We start from the raw sequence: 12749 nt of genomic DNA, 5'->3' as shown, positions 1-12749 counted from the left end.
ATGTAGAGGTTTGAAAATCTGCACACATTTAGTATTTACATCCAAAAGTGTTGCTTTATATCCATTTTTGAAATATGGTGAAAAAAAACAAGTACCCTTTCTTTAAAACTTTTTAAAATTTAAAAAAAAATCTTGGGTATTAAATGTCCTTTCATCCACTGATAAATGCAGTGTTGCTTGATTTGACCCTGAAAAGTGGACTGCTAAAAAACAGCAACATAAAACTATGTTTCTGTCCTTATTTCTGCTCTTTTTTGTGTGTTTTTTTAAAAATCATTTTTGTTATGCTGATCAACTCTAGGAAAAAGCAACAAAAAAACTGCACAGAGGAAAGAAAAGCAGAGGAGCCGATTCTGCGGCTCAGACACACTGCTAATGGAAATTTTATGCTGCTGTCGGACTCCTCAGCAGAGGCGGAATAAATTCACATTTGTGGTGTAAAAAAATAAAAATAAAATGGTGATCTGATGATTGGAGCAATTAGTGCCATTTGATTTAATTGTCCACATATACCCGTTTAATTGCCGTCTCATGCATGTCAGTCTGGTAGGTCTAAGAAAGAGCGTGTTTACAAACAGTCAATGTCCCTTGAGCCTCGTGGAAAATGATGGTTGTCACATTGCAATGTATTTTCTATTAGAAGGAATTAACCTCCAACTGAGGGAGATTATTAGAGAGGAAATATACATGGGAGAAACCTGACACTTCAAACATTACTTTGAATGGAAAAGTAGGTGTAGATGATGAAAGTAGGTGTAGATAATTCATATCTGCCACAAACAAAGCAATTCATTAGTGTTATTGTTCTACTGTGGACAGAAGCATAGCTTTCCATATAGGAAGAAGACTTTACTTCCACTATGCCTGCAAATAACACCCCCTTAAAATCAAACTGAATCCCCCCTCATTTGTATCCCTCGTTTGCTCAGTGCAAAGTGCACTCATTAAAATCTAACCTGTCACACGCTGCGTTTTCACACCCAAGAATGCCTCACTGTGCTCTCCGCTGCAAAAGAACTCCACAATGCTGGATTTGGCAATAAGCATTGGCTTACTTGATGGGTCTGCTGGGGCTATAGCTGTGATAATACCACAGTGACATCATTTGATAAACTAAACCGCATCATTATAACATCTCTGGGTTTTGTTTGTGGGATCTCCTCCACTGTAGGAGAGGCAGGATTGCAGCAAAGCATTGAGGTTTGTCTGCACTAATCACGCTGCCAAGAGTGTTGCTTACATCCGCACTAATCAATGCCACATCCTTAATAGTTAAAGAAAATGAAAAATGAAAATTCACACCACATAAGAAGGTATTTTCACCCATAACGCCCATAACGCACTCACTGAGGCGATGATCAGATGAGAAATTTGACTTGTCAGATCCCACAATTACATTTTTAAGCAGCCGTAAATCAGGTGTGTCCATGTTTGTGGTTGCCGCTATCTATTGGAAAGAGATCAGGATGAAATATTGGTATTGCTTCTCTGAGCTGAGAAGATGCTTGTTTCAGCATGTTGTGCATGTCACCCTTCTTCACCACGGTCCCAATTAATGCTGCCTTGACAAATCTCCCAGAGAGTGGGACTCATATTTTCAGCCCTTGAAGGGCATTTGCTCACCCCAGCCCTCACAGTGACCCAGCTCCAGCCCACATTGAAAACCTTTCACATGGCCCAGCACACAAATCCATATATAACATCCTGTGGTCAGCGTGTGAATATCTCCACACCACACTCCATCTGTCACTGGTTTACCCAGCAAATATCTAATTATATAAACAATAAACTCAGATGGAATAAAAACAGTAAATATGTCTTACCAAGCTGTACTTGGCAACAATTAACTGTTTCATTGCAGTTGTTTACACTAACGCCTTATTTTATGGGGCTATAATTTGGTTGGATGTTTTCTGAAAGAAGTATGTGATTAAGAGATAAATAAGAATGAGCAGTGCATGCAAATAAAAATGTAGGCATACGGTAAATTAAATGAAAACAACTGCTCTGTATACCTACAATACATTTATTCCATTGTAATTCACATAGAGTCTGTTTGTCTGTACATTGCAGGTCAGTTCAATACGCAAAAATGTAAAATGTTATGAAGTTTTATGAAGGAAGCTACCCATCTGAAAATACAGAGTGGAGAGTGGCGACCTGATGTAATCCCAAACAGCACCATTCAGTGTTTCATCATTAGAATTTGGTTGAAAACCGGGTGAAACCAGCCATCAAAGACCAAACCTTAACCATTTGCAACTGGTTACAATATTGTTACACCATACCCTGTCAGAAAACAGAGAAGAGTTCTTGTTTCTGAAATTTCAAATTGTATTAATTTCTGTATTTCACGTTTGTTGAATGATAGGAATTTAACCACTGTGACAAACAGTCCCTGTAACAAGGGTTTCACACAGAGAGTAAAACAGTAGACATTACCTCAAATAGATACATTTGTAGCATTCAGGAGTAAAAACAAGTGCTCCAGCTCATCAGATGATCCTTAATTCTAGTTCTAAAAATCTTCAGATTAATTCAAAAACCCAGTTTTAGGTGAGCCTGTGTGTTGAAGACCAGGATGGAGGAGGAAAAACACTGAAAGCACTTTGACAAAAGACAGAGTGAGCCCAGCAAACAGAATTTGTCCACTGAAGGTTAAAGCCACTCACAACAAATAAGACGGCAGATCATTCAGTATAGAGCCATGGAGAAAGATACATCACTCCATTCTTCTGTTCTGTATTTTTGGTTTAAAGCAGGGTGGAAATGATTGTCATTTATGCAGATGACCTAGCACTTTCTTTGGCACTCTCGGAGCTGAGTGGTGTAAAAAGAAGGTTCAGAGATGTTTAAAGAAGCAGTTACAAACATCCCCTACAGAAATAGGGAAAAAAGAGACAGGGTATGAGCAGGTACTTGGATGTGATGGCAAGAAAGACACTTAAATGCTGCTGTAGTCAATGCCTGACAAGATTACAGTTGGTAATGACTGGCTTATGAAAGTTGTGAAAATTGCGATCTCATCTTCTCAACTTGACTTTTCAGGTCAGAGGTTGACAAGTCAAATTTAGAACTAAATTTGACAAATTGAATTTAAGCAACCCAAATCTTTTTGTTGTTGTTGTTGTTGTTGTTGTTGTTGTTGTTGTTATTGAGTTATACAACTTGAATTTTTGGATCTGAGTTTTTAATACGTGTTTTTTTAGGGGACCTCAATTTTAAATAAGTGCATTCATTAGAAATATAGTCAGATACATGGTTTCCTTAGCAAAACAATTTAATGCTGTGTTTTTGTTTCAGTATTTAACATAAAGTGGCTGTTAAAATAAAAAAAAAAGTTATGTCGCCTATTTGTTTCCATACTGCATTGCTAGCATTGAGGAGTGAGAGGCTTCTGCGTGCTGAAGGTCATGGTATGGAATCTCATTCCAATTAGTTAACTTTAATCAGAGACTGTAATGCACCCTGATAACAACCATTACAAAAACAGAATCTGTGAGATACGACTTGAAAACTGACGGTATTGTTTGTGTTTGAAAGTGAGACAAATCTTGTGAGTCATCTCCCGAGTCCAAACATCTGATTTATCATCTTTAAATACCCATGATAGTGCTTTCCCTTCAAGCAGTTTTTAAAGTCTTTAAAAAGGTTGCTGTTCTTGTTTGTTTTTTCAACAACCATTCAGCACAAAGTTGCTCTCATAGTTATGTTATTGATGTTCAAATAAATACACTTCTTTCCTCTATTAGGCCAAATAGTCTTTTCTTCAAATACACTTCAATAGAAAACAATCCCTCTTTTTGTAAATAATCACATTTCCTCAATTCTGCTCTTTTAATCTGACAGGTGTATGTGAACAGTGTTAATCTTACAGTTATATTACACCATGCGTCCCTCCGAGGAGCTGTGGAAGTCGCTGTGTAGTTGCAGTAGCAGAAAGCAGTTATTTCAAACAGTTTTTAGGAGTGTGCAGTTGCATTTCCAAAGGTTTTCAAATCCATGGGCACACACGTAATCTCCTCTTCACTTCTATATTGGGTGATTTCTAAAGCAAACATTAACATCCAGCTGTAAAAAGCCTACAGACCTAAAGCTATGGCTGCATGTCTCCCCACGTTGTCTTTATTTTGACAGGTTCTGCAGACTCTCCTCTGCTCACTCTGTGCACATGAGTGCACCTGAAGTGTAGGCTTATCTGTGAACTTGATAAAGCCTTTGACCCGAGATGATCTGCTGGGGACGTGAGCCACAGTTGATCTATAATTTATTTTTTTTTATCTATTTTTTTTTCTTTAAGTCAGTGTACTTTCCCTGTAGCATTTGGTGCACGTTAACCTCTGACATGCAGTAGAGCATCTCACACATACTTTTGCCACACTTAGTCTAAAAAAAGACTAAACATTGTTGGAATCATATCAAACGGTTGCCCACGCTTTAAATGACATGTTTCATATCCTCAGTTGTCCAATCTGTCAGAGCGGTTCATCCACGCACATCAGATGACTAAAGTCGTGTAGCCACTATAAGACTTTCAATAGATCTTGTGAGTACAATGCAGTCATGCTTTTTCGATGAGGCATGCTTCAATTTGCATCAAGCTGCTCAATTATTTGTTCAGGAAAAAGCTGCAGGTTAAAATTAAATTGTGTAATTTCTATTAGAGCTGGCATGAAGTCATTAAACTTAAAAGATAGTAATCGATTAAAAATGAAATGTTCAAAAAGGCAAATTAATCCCCCAGAATTTGCCACTTTAATTACCAAATAATCCTCTTTCTTTATTTTTAACTGAAAATGAAGTGTTTATTTCCTGCACAGACTTTAGACAGCACAGAAAATACACCTCAGAGGGGATCTTCTAAGGGGAAATATTAGAGAAGTGAAATATTTCAGAAAGCCGACTCTGTCTGATGTGCCGCCCAAGTGATTTCATCTATGTTCCATTTAATTCAAAGCTGATGCATGTCAGTGGCAGTCAAAGGCATTATTAGAATAAGATTTTGTGATCCTCCGTCACAATCCCCAGAAGGTCAAAAGAGATCAAAAAGGTCCTAAAATATTAACGCCCATGCTGCTTTACAAAGCCTAATCTCCCAGCCTCTTCAGTCCTATAGAAAACCACGTGAATGAAAATCCTCCACTTGTACTGAGTAATCGAGACCCAGGCTGTGCTTCGAAAGAGATCACATCTATCTGTGGTTAAACTGTGTGGCAACCTTTGCAGCGACCGATCAGAGGGGTAAAGAGGAATTAATAGAGGGATGTCACGACCTGAATGTAGGCCGCTGCAGGCGGACGAGGAGGAAAATCAAAGTGTAAAACCTGCCAGCCAAACCCTAGTTTCCTCCTGAAAATGATGTTTCTGCTGCACGCAAATGAAAACACCGAAGCTGCCAACCACACTCTTAAACTTTCAAGGTGATACCTGATTCTTTGTATCAGCAGGAAACTGTTGCCAAGGGAACAGAATTACTTGACTGTTGATAAAGAATGTCAGGCAATCAAGAGGGAGCCTGAGGCGCTGAGGCACACTCTGATAGGGCGGCACCTCCACCTTGGCCTCCTCCTCCTCCTCTCTGAGGGAGGATGTGGGAAACCTGACAGTCCATCAGCTCTTCCATGGATACCGGTCAGATTCACTGTGATCGGCGCCTCATACCCGTCATCGTCTAAATGTCTCTATCTGAGCATGACTGGAGCGGCAGAAGCGATGTAAAGCAAAGGCATTCATAATGACAGTCATTACCTGACAAAAATAGACCTGGGAAGGTCACCTGCGAGACAGAGGCAGTTTTACAGACAGAGGCAGCTAACAAATGTCAGTGTGCTGCTCTCTGAAGACTTCAAACTGGATAGTCAGTTAAACCCAAGATCTATAGCTTGACATTTTCCTTTTTTCTTGTTTCTGCTGCATGGTTTCAGGGGAGGGCTGTCAGACCTGCACACACAGGCCCTTTCCTTTATGTAACATACCTGATTTCATGCTCCTTGCTTCCAGTAGAGACTCTCACATCCACTTGTGGTCAAGTGAACAAAAGGGAACAGGAGAATACTTTGTGATTTAGAGGCGGGTGTGTTTTTATATACTCGGTGTATTTTGCTCAGACATTTGTGTTGACACCAAAACATGCATAATGGATACTCTTCCATTCATAAACTGCTTGTGCAGGAAGCATGTGCAGAGAAAATGAACACCTCTTGCTTACATACCAGTGCAACATATAAGACTCTTGAGCGAGCTCCTGGGAATAATTGAAACAAAATTCATTACATGTGACATGGGAGGTGTGATCTCACAGCTTCTTTAGTGTTTTTGTGCCAATTTACACATCATGTTATTAGATTCTCGGTAGTCATATGGGTCTATAAGTGTCTCTGAAAGGTGCATGTATGAACTATATTCTAAATGAGAATTGATTAATTTCTTTAATTTTATTAGCTCACAATTTTAAAGCTCTCTGTGAAGCCTGTTTCGATGACAGCATCAGAAATTAATTATTGATTATCTCTCTGTTTTATATAATGATTGTGATTTAACTGTTTGACTAGTAAAAGACTGTTTGTATAAGAGCTGTCGTATAAGTGGCTATGACCTTGGATGATTGCACAGTAAGAGAGCCGTGCCATTGTTTGAAGAAGAAATGAAACACATGTGAAGGACATGGTGCAAGAAAATGGTCAATATGCAAACGTGATTGGGGCATTCCTACATCCATTTCTCATTCAACGTGCAAAACAAAGTGCCCTGTTTGACAACTGAGCCACGCCTTCTCTCCATATTGATTCAATTCATATTCATGGGGGGAATCATGTAAAATTCCGTCCTTGTGTAAATGCTGTGTTTTTTTTTACTAGGACACCACCTAGTTGTTCCTGAACAGACTTGTGAAGCCCATCATCTGCAGTCGCCATACTGGCAATGCTGATTTCAACCAAGCAGTAACCTCTGATCAAAGAATATTATAAGGAAGTGCTACAAAATGTAGTTAATTGAGCATCCACTTGAGGCCAGCTTCGGAAAAAAAAAGAAAAAAAAAAAACAGAAATCATATACACGCAAATTAAAAAAAGCCAAACTTCACAGCAAAAATAAACATTTATGCAGCCTGGTTCAAAAAACAGCTTTGGTCTGAACAGCTAATTTTCTGTAGGCACACACTGTGTGGGCGGGTATTATTTTCTTTAACCCGTTATTTTCTGAGTCATTAAACTTACTGAGTTTTGCCATATAAGGACATGACTGATCTGCTTTGCCTCATCCAAACACTAACAAAGCTAGGTTGAGTTATTTCAGATATGGCCCCTGTCTACCATAGGCCTCAAGAATAGGATGTACTTTATTAATCCTCAAAGAGAAATTCAGAGTCACAGCAGCAATACAAGAAAATATATCACGCTCAACATTCAAAAATATATAAGTAGAATGATGTAAGTGTCAACTAAAAAAAATGTAATCCCCAGCCAGCCTCCACCTCCACAGAGACAGAGCTTCTTCACCAGTCTTTTCAGTCTGTCCTGTATCCTGTCTGCCCACTGCAGGTAAAATTCTTCCAGTGTGGTGTTTGTGTCCAACGTTATCTCCGTTAGCCATGTCTGTGAATAGCATGATGCTACTCTGCATGGCTAGCTTGTCCAGAGATAAATCTTATATTCTCCATTACAATGGGAGAAGGACAGGTTGATGTCATCTCTTCTTAGCGCACCACAGCACCAGCACATCATCCTCACCTTCCTCTCCTCAGCTTGCAGAGAACACCAGCCCCAGCACAACTTAGCATCGACATGATACAGGCTACTAACAGGTGAAATCTTGTGTGTAAACAATTCAACCATGCAGAATTTCTGGATACACACAGGAGAAAAATAAGAAAAGAAAAACACCTCTGCAAACATAAGCAGCCAGGTGACAATGGCCAACGAATAAGACATAAGAAATACAATAAAAAAATAAATGAATATGTGCATGATACTTTCCTGTATGGACTTGTCAAATCATAAGTAATCTACCTTCTTTATGGTCTGACTAATCCCAGATCTGTCCTCAGATTCCTCCACAAACCTCCAGCTATCACTGAAATCAAAATTATGGGATTGTATTTAAAGACGTCAGGCAAACTCTCTCATCTTAAATCCTTTTCTTGAACTCAGACAGTTGCACTCATATGAAAAGTTTTTTCGTTTTATTCCTGTTAAACTTTTTATTATTATTATTCTTATTCAAGGTAACGAGCTTCAGAACTTCAAAAAATGCTGGATCAAAAGATAAAATATGACTGTCACACTGGCCTCTAAAAGGTGGCAAACAAATGAAACAGCATGCATGCCTTCACCCGCAATCATTTCAAGTTGAAATTAATGATGCATTCATCACATCTCTTGTCATGAAAGAGATACTATTGCATGAACTAAAAGCCAAAGAGGTGAAAATTATCATGAATAATTTGGATTGCTATAATCACCCAATAACTGTTATGTTCAGGTTTTTAAAAAAACACTTTTTGTCTTTTTTTGGGATGTTTGATTCGAGGACCGTATGAAAAGTGGTGAAAGCAGAGAGCAGAGCTCGCTCCACACTCATCTGAATCATGCTCAGTTCATAAAACTGTAAGCAGCAAATTGGAAGTAATTATGCTCCACTTACCACAGAATCACCTCTCTGAAGACTCTTACGAGCTCAAATGTTTATATAACATCTGAAGACAGAACATTTCATTTTCGTATTTGTTTATTTAATTGAAATTACCATTGAAAACGAGAACATTATGTTCAATGAATGCATCTTGCTCTCACTTGGATGACATGAAAGCACTAGTTAAGGTAAAACAGGCGAGTACAAAAAGCAAGCACTTCTTGGCATGCCTCAGCATGAAAATTCATTGACAGTGTGATGTGGAGCCATGTTTCTAAGATTCTTGGCAGGACTGATGTGGAAAAATGTGCATGCAACAAAAGAGACTGCCAATTTAGCGCCGCATCAGAATCAGCTAAATTAATAACCTTGACTAAATTACTGCTGCTCAGATTTGGATTCACGCAGAGCTTAGTCTGGATCACCCAAATGAAGGTTTATAACTTTTAGAACTACACAAGTATTAAGTGTGTGGAACTAATAGAAGCTCAACTGTCTAATGTTTTGATGGATTTAGCATTACAATTGATCCTGTTTTAGTCAACTTATTAAGCACTTCTCTGTGCTGCACTCTTTCAAGCCTATAAAAAAAGAAAGATAATTTTTCTACATCTCAATAAAAAGGTGCAGTTAAAGCAGCACAGCTCACCTCTTAAAAATCAGTCACCCTCACAGTGCAAGATTCACGGCCAAACATCTGTGACTCTCGCTCTTTGTTTCCTAAAGATATCTGTCTAAATCCAAGCCTTCAAAATCCTCCATCCCTCTGTGAAAGCTTTCTATGTGATTTTTTTTTTTTTGAGTCTTGCTGCAGGAATCCAGTCTATTCAGCCCCCGAGAGCATTAACATGCAGCCTGACCTCGCAGTTGGTGGTGGAGTTCACCCTGAAGGTGGTGGAATGGGTTGAGGTCAGGGTAGAATTAGTCGAAATCACACTCTGAACATCATGACGTTATCAACCTTGCTTTGGACACAGGGGCAGAGGCCTGCAGAAGAGAAGTGTAATGGATGAAAATACATTTAGATGTATTCATCGTTTCTAGTAAAATGTAGAAAATGCAGGCGTTGACTCTGTGAGAGGAAAATTCTGTTTGCCTTTTACATGGAAAAATCAGAGATGAATCAGTATTTCGTTTGATTAAAATCAGTTAATCTTTACGCCTCACAGCCGTCCCCTTGTCATAACAGAAATAACATCCAGTTAGATGATAAAATGTCACTTTACTGGCAGCGACAAAGTGAGGACACACTCAGAACCTAGCTCCAGCTTTGGACGTGGGACATGAATGTAAGCCTTGAACATTCAGTGTTTCATTCTAACAAGAAGGCTACAGCTGATAATGATTCTAATCACTGTGGCTACAGTTTCATATAAAAATTAACCAAGTGACCTATCCTGCCTTTTTCATCACCAAAAGCCCAATTTGTGGATGATTAGCACAACCCAGGAACCACTGATAGTTTGTAATAACTTCAGAGGACGTCTGTGTTTTTTATTCTGTCTCTGTAATTTACAAAGGAAAATTTCTAGGGCAAATCACCTTCCATAATTTGGGACACACAGAGGTGTTCATTAACATTGATCCAGTTTGAATGGGAATTTCAATTTTTGAGAAAGTCTCTGTGTTGCACCCTTAGATTCTTAAACAGGGGGAATAGGGGTGATATAAGAACAAGGAAAAACCACACGGTTCTCTTGTCTTTACCACTTAATCACAAACAAACACTTTCCAAATGGTATCCATAACTATTGAAGATAGATTGGGAAAAGTCACGGGTTAATCTTAATACTCAGTGCTTAGCCTATAAGTTTCACATCATCTTAGGTTCTTTTCACGTTTTTAATTTTATGGAATTTGCCAAATGTATTAGTCTTCGTCTTCTTACTGGTTGTATGCTGAGACAAAGTTGATGATGTTAAAATAACCTTTCTTATCCACTCAACACAGAGGTCAGGGGGTAATTACCAAATAACTGGTAGGTAGCCATTGACAAAAGTTCTTCAGTTTTACCTATAGAAGAGGTTCATGTTCGACTCTGACTTTGCTGCAGTTAGAGACTTGGGTTGTTGGTGTACATTTGGAGGAACTTCAAATAACTGATGTTTTTTTTTCCACTCACACATAAAGCACATTATTAAATTCATGCTTCATCATTTAACATCCATATAGATTGATATTTTTACCCTTATGCAAAGCTGCACTCTTCAAGAAGTAAAACCACCTGATCATTGCTTTCATTTGGTCAGTTAACACTAGTTGATTAAATTTCACTTGAAAATGTCATCCGATTGTTTACTTTACTTATTACAAGCTATAATTAAACTTCTCCATCTGTTTGAGATTTATTCCCTAGAAACAACCATACAACATGAGTTATTTCCCTGTCTTTTCCAGCTCAGTGAAAGAACTGATGTCTGCTTCATCTCACTTTAACACCAGTTTGTATAATTAGCCTTTTCTACATGGTTTCATATGTGAATTCTATCTTTTAATTTTTACCTGTGGAATTGCTTTTCTATTTCTAGTCACATGTGAAATAAAAGCAAAAGCTTTCAAAGCATCTGGCAGAGGCTATGCCCTGTACTGTCTCTAAATCTGTCCCAGCAACCTTTGAATTGTTATTTCCACTGGAAATGCTGCCAGTGAGCCTGAAACATCTGTTTTTAAGACTGAGTTGTTTTATAGTAGGATAAAATATGAAATGAGGGTCAAACCTCTGAGCATATACATACCTTGTTTCTTATCTATTGTTCAAACTGATTTTTAAGCTAAAGTTTTGGGCTCTATGTTGTGGACTTACTATCAACTCCTGTCTTTAAACTTGAAGATAGAGCCAGAGAATGGTTTGCTTAGCTTAGCTTAGCAAGCAATACAAAAAGTCACAAAAATCTATTGACTTGCACCCTCCAAGCCAAGCCCTTGCCACACTCAAACAGAACCAAGCTTACTGATTCCCCTTATTTCCTGACTTAAAGCTAAGCTAGGCTAATTGACGCTTTGCTGTACCTTCTTATAAAATAAACATATACCAGTGTTGATGAGCCTTCACTCACTTTGTTCATCTTAACAGGTGTGCCTGAGCACCAATCAGAGTAGCTGTAAAGAAGGGGAGGAGGACTGCAGCTCTGGTCTTTACTTCTCTCGTCCAACTTGGCAGCAAAGTCACAAGAGCTGCTGGACGAAAGGAGAACTTGGTTTTGTGCGACCTTATGTACTTTTCTTTCTTATTTTCTTTGTTTCTTGTGGGTGCCGTGGTTACATTTTCTGTTTTATTTCCATTGTTTAGGCTTTCAGGGGTTTGTGGATGGGAGATCCCTGTTTTGCCGACCCTCACATGGGCTGGACAGTGGTGGCTCCTTTACTTTTGTTCTTTTCTTCTGGCCCACCAGTATCTTGTTAGTTTTTGTCCTAGTTATGTTTTTCCTCAATTAAAATAGTGAACATGGTAATGACTGTTTAACTTTCTGTTCTGTCTTATTGATGCAAGCAGACCTGGTGTAAGTAACAGGACGTAAGGTACCATTCTTCTCAGAAAACTCTCAAAAAGAAAGGGGTTATGCACATCTCCTCAAATTATGACCTTCTCCTGATAAATATTTGATACAATATAGTTTCTTTTTTTTTTTTTTTTTTTTAAAGTGTTTTTCCATTACTGTATGTCTTTAGTAAGCTTTAATTTATAGAGTGTTGTGGCTTATCAACACATAAAGTGCAGTATTTAATAAAATGGGGATTAAAAAGGAGATTTATACACAAAAAGGCCTGCATTGAAATTTCAATTTGGTCCTGCTCATAAATTTTTTCCCAGCCTCTCGGGCTGTACCACACTGTGCAAATTTACTAAATTACTGAAGCACTTTGAGCACAGATTTTTCTGTGACTGAATGAGATAGCAACTCAGATCTTGTATTGCATCTGACATAGTTTTATTCACACTGCCCATAGCTACTTAACAAGTTAAAATCACTTAACTTGAGCAGCTGATTAGGTAGCCAAGTTTATATCACACAAAGACAATTTATACCCTACCTGTTTTTTTTTCCCATTGACCCAGCCATGGCTGTTGTCCAGCAAACGGTCCTAATCACTCACTATCTCACCAAACCTTCCAACTT

The 12749-nt window shown here is 38.4% G+C and overlaps 1 protein-coding gene across 1 annotated transcript in view; it reads left to right on the top strand.

Moving 5' to 3' along the window:
* lrfn1 (leucine rich repeat and fibronectin type III domain containing 1) overlaps nt 1–12749 on the top strand; it is a 238109-nt gene that overhangs the window by 58080 nt on the left and 167280 nt on the right. The gene's annotated exons all lie outside the window — the stretch shown is intronic.

Source organism: Halichoeres trimaculatus, unplaced genomic scaffold, assembly GCF_033239565.1.
Source record: "Halichoeres trimaculatus isolate MK-OKI-2021-1 unplaced genomic scaffold, fHalTri1.1 fHalTri1_scaffold_9, whole genome shotgun sequence".
Lineage (NCBI taxonomy): Eukaryota > Metazoa > Chordata > Actinopteri > Labriformes > Labridae > Halichoeres > Halichoeres trimaculatus.
Note: the sequence above shows the minus strand (reverse complement) of the source record. Positions and strands in the feature narration are given on the sequence as shown.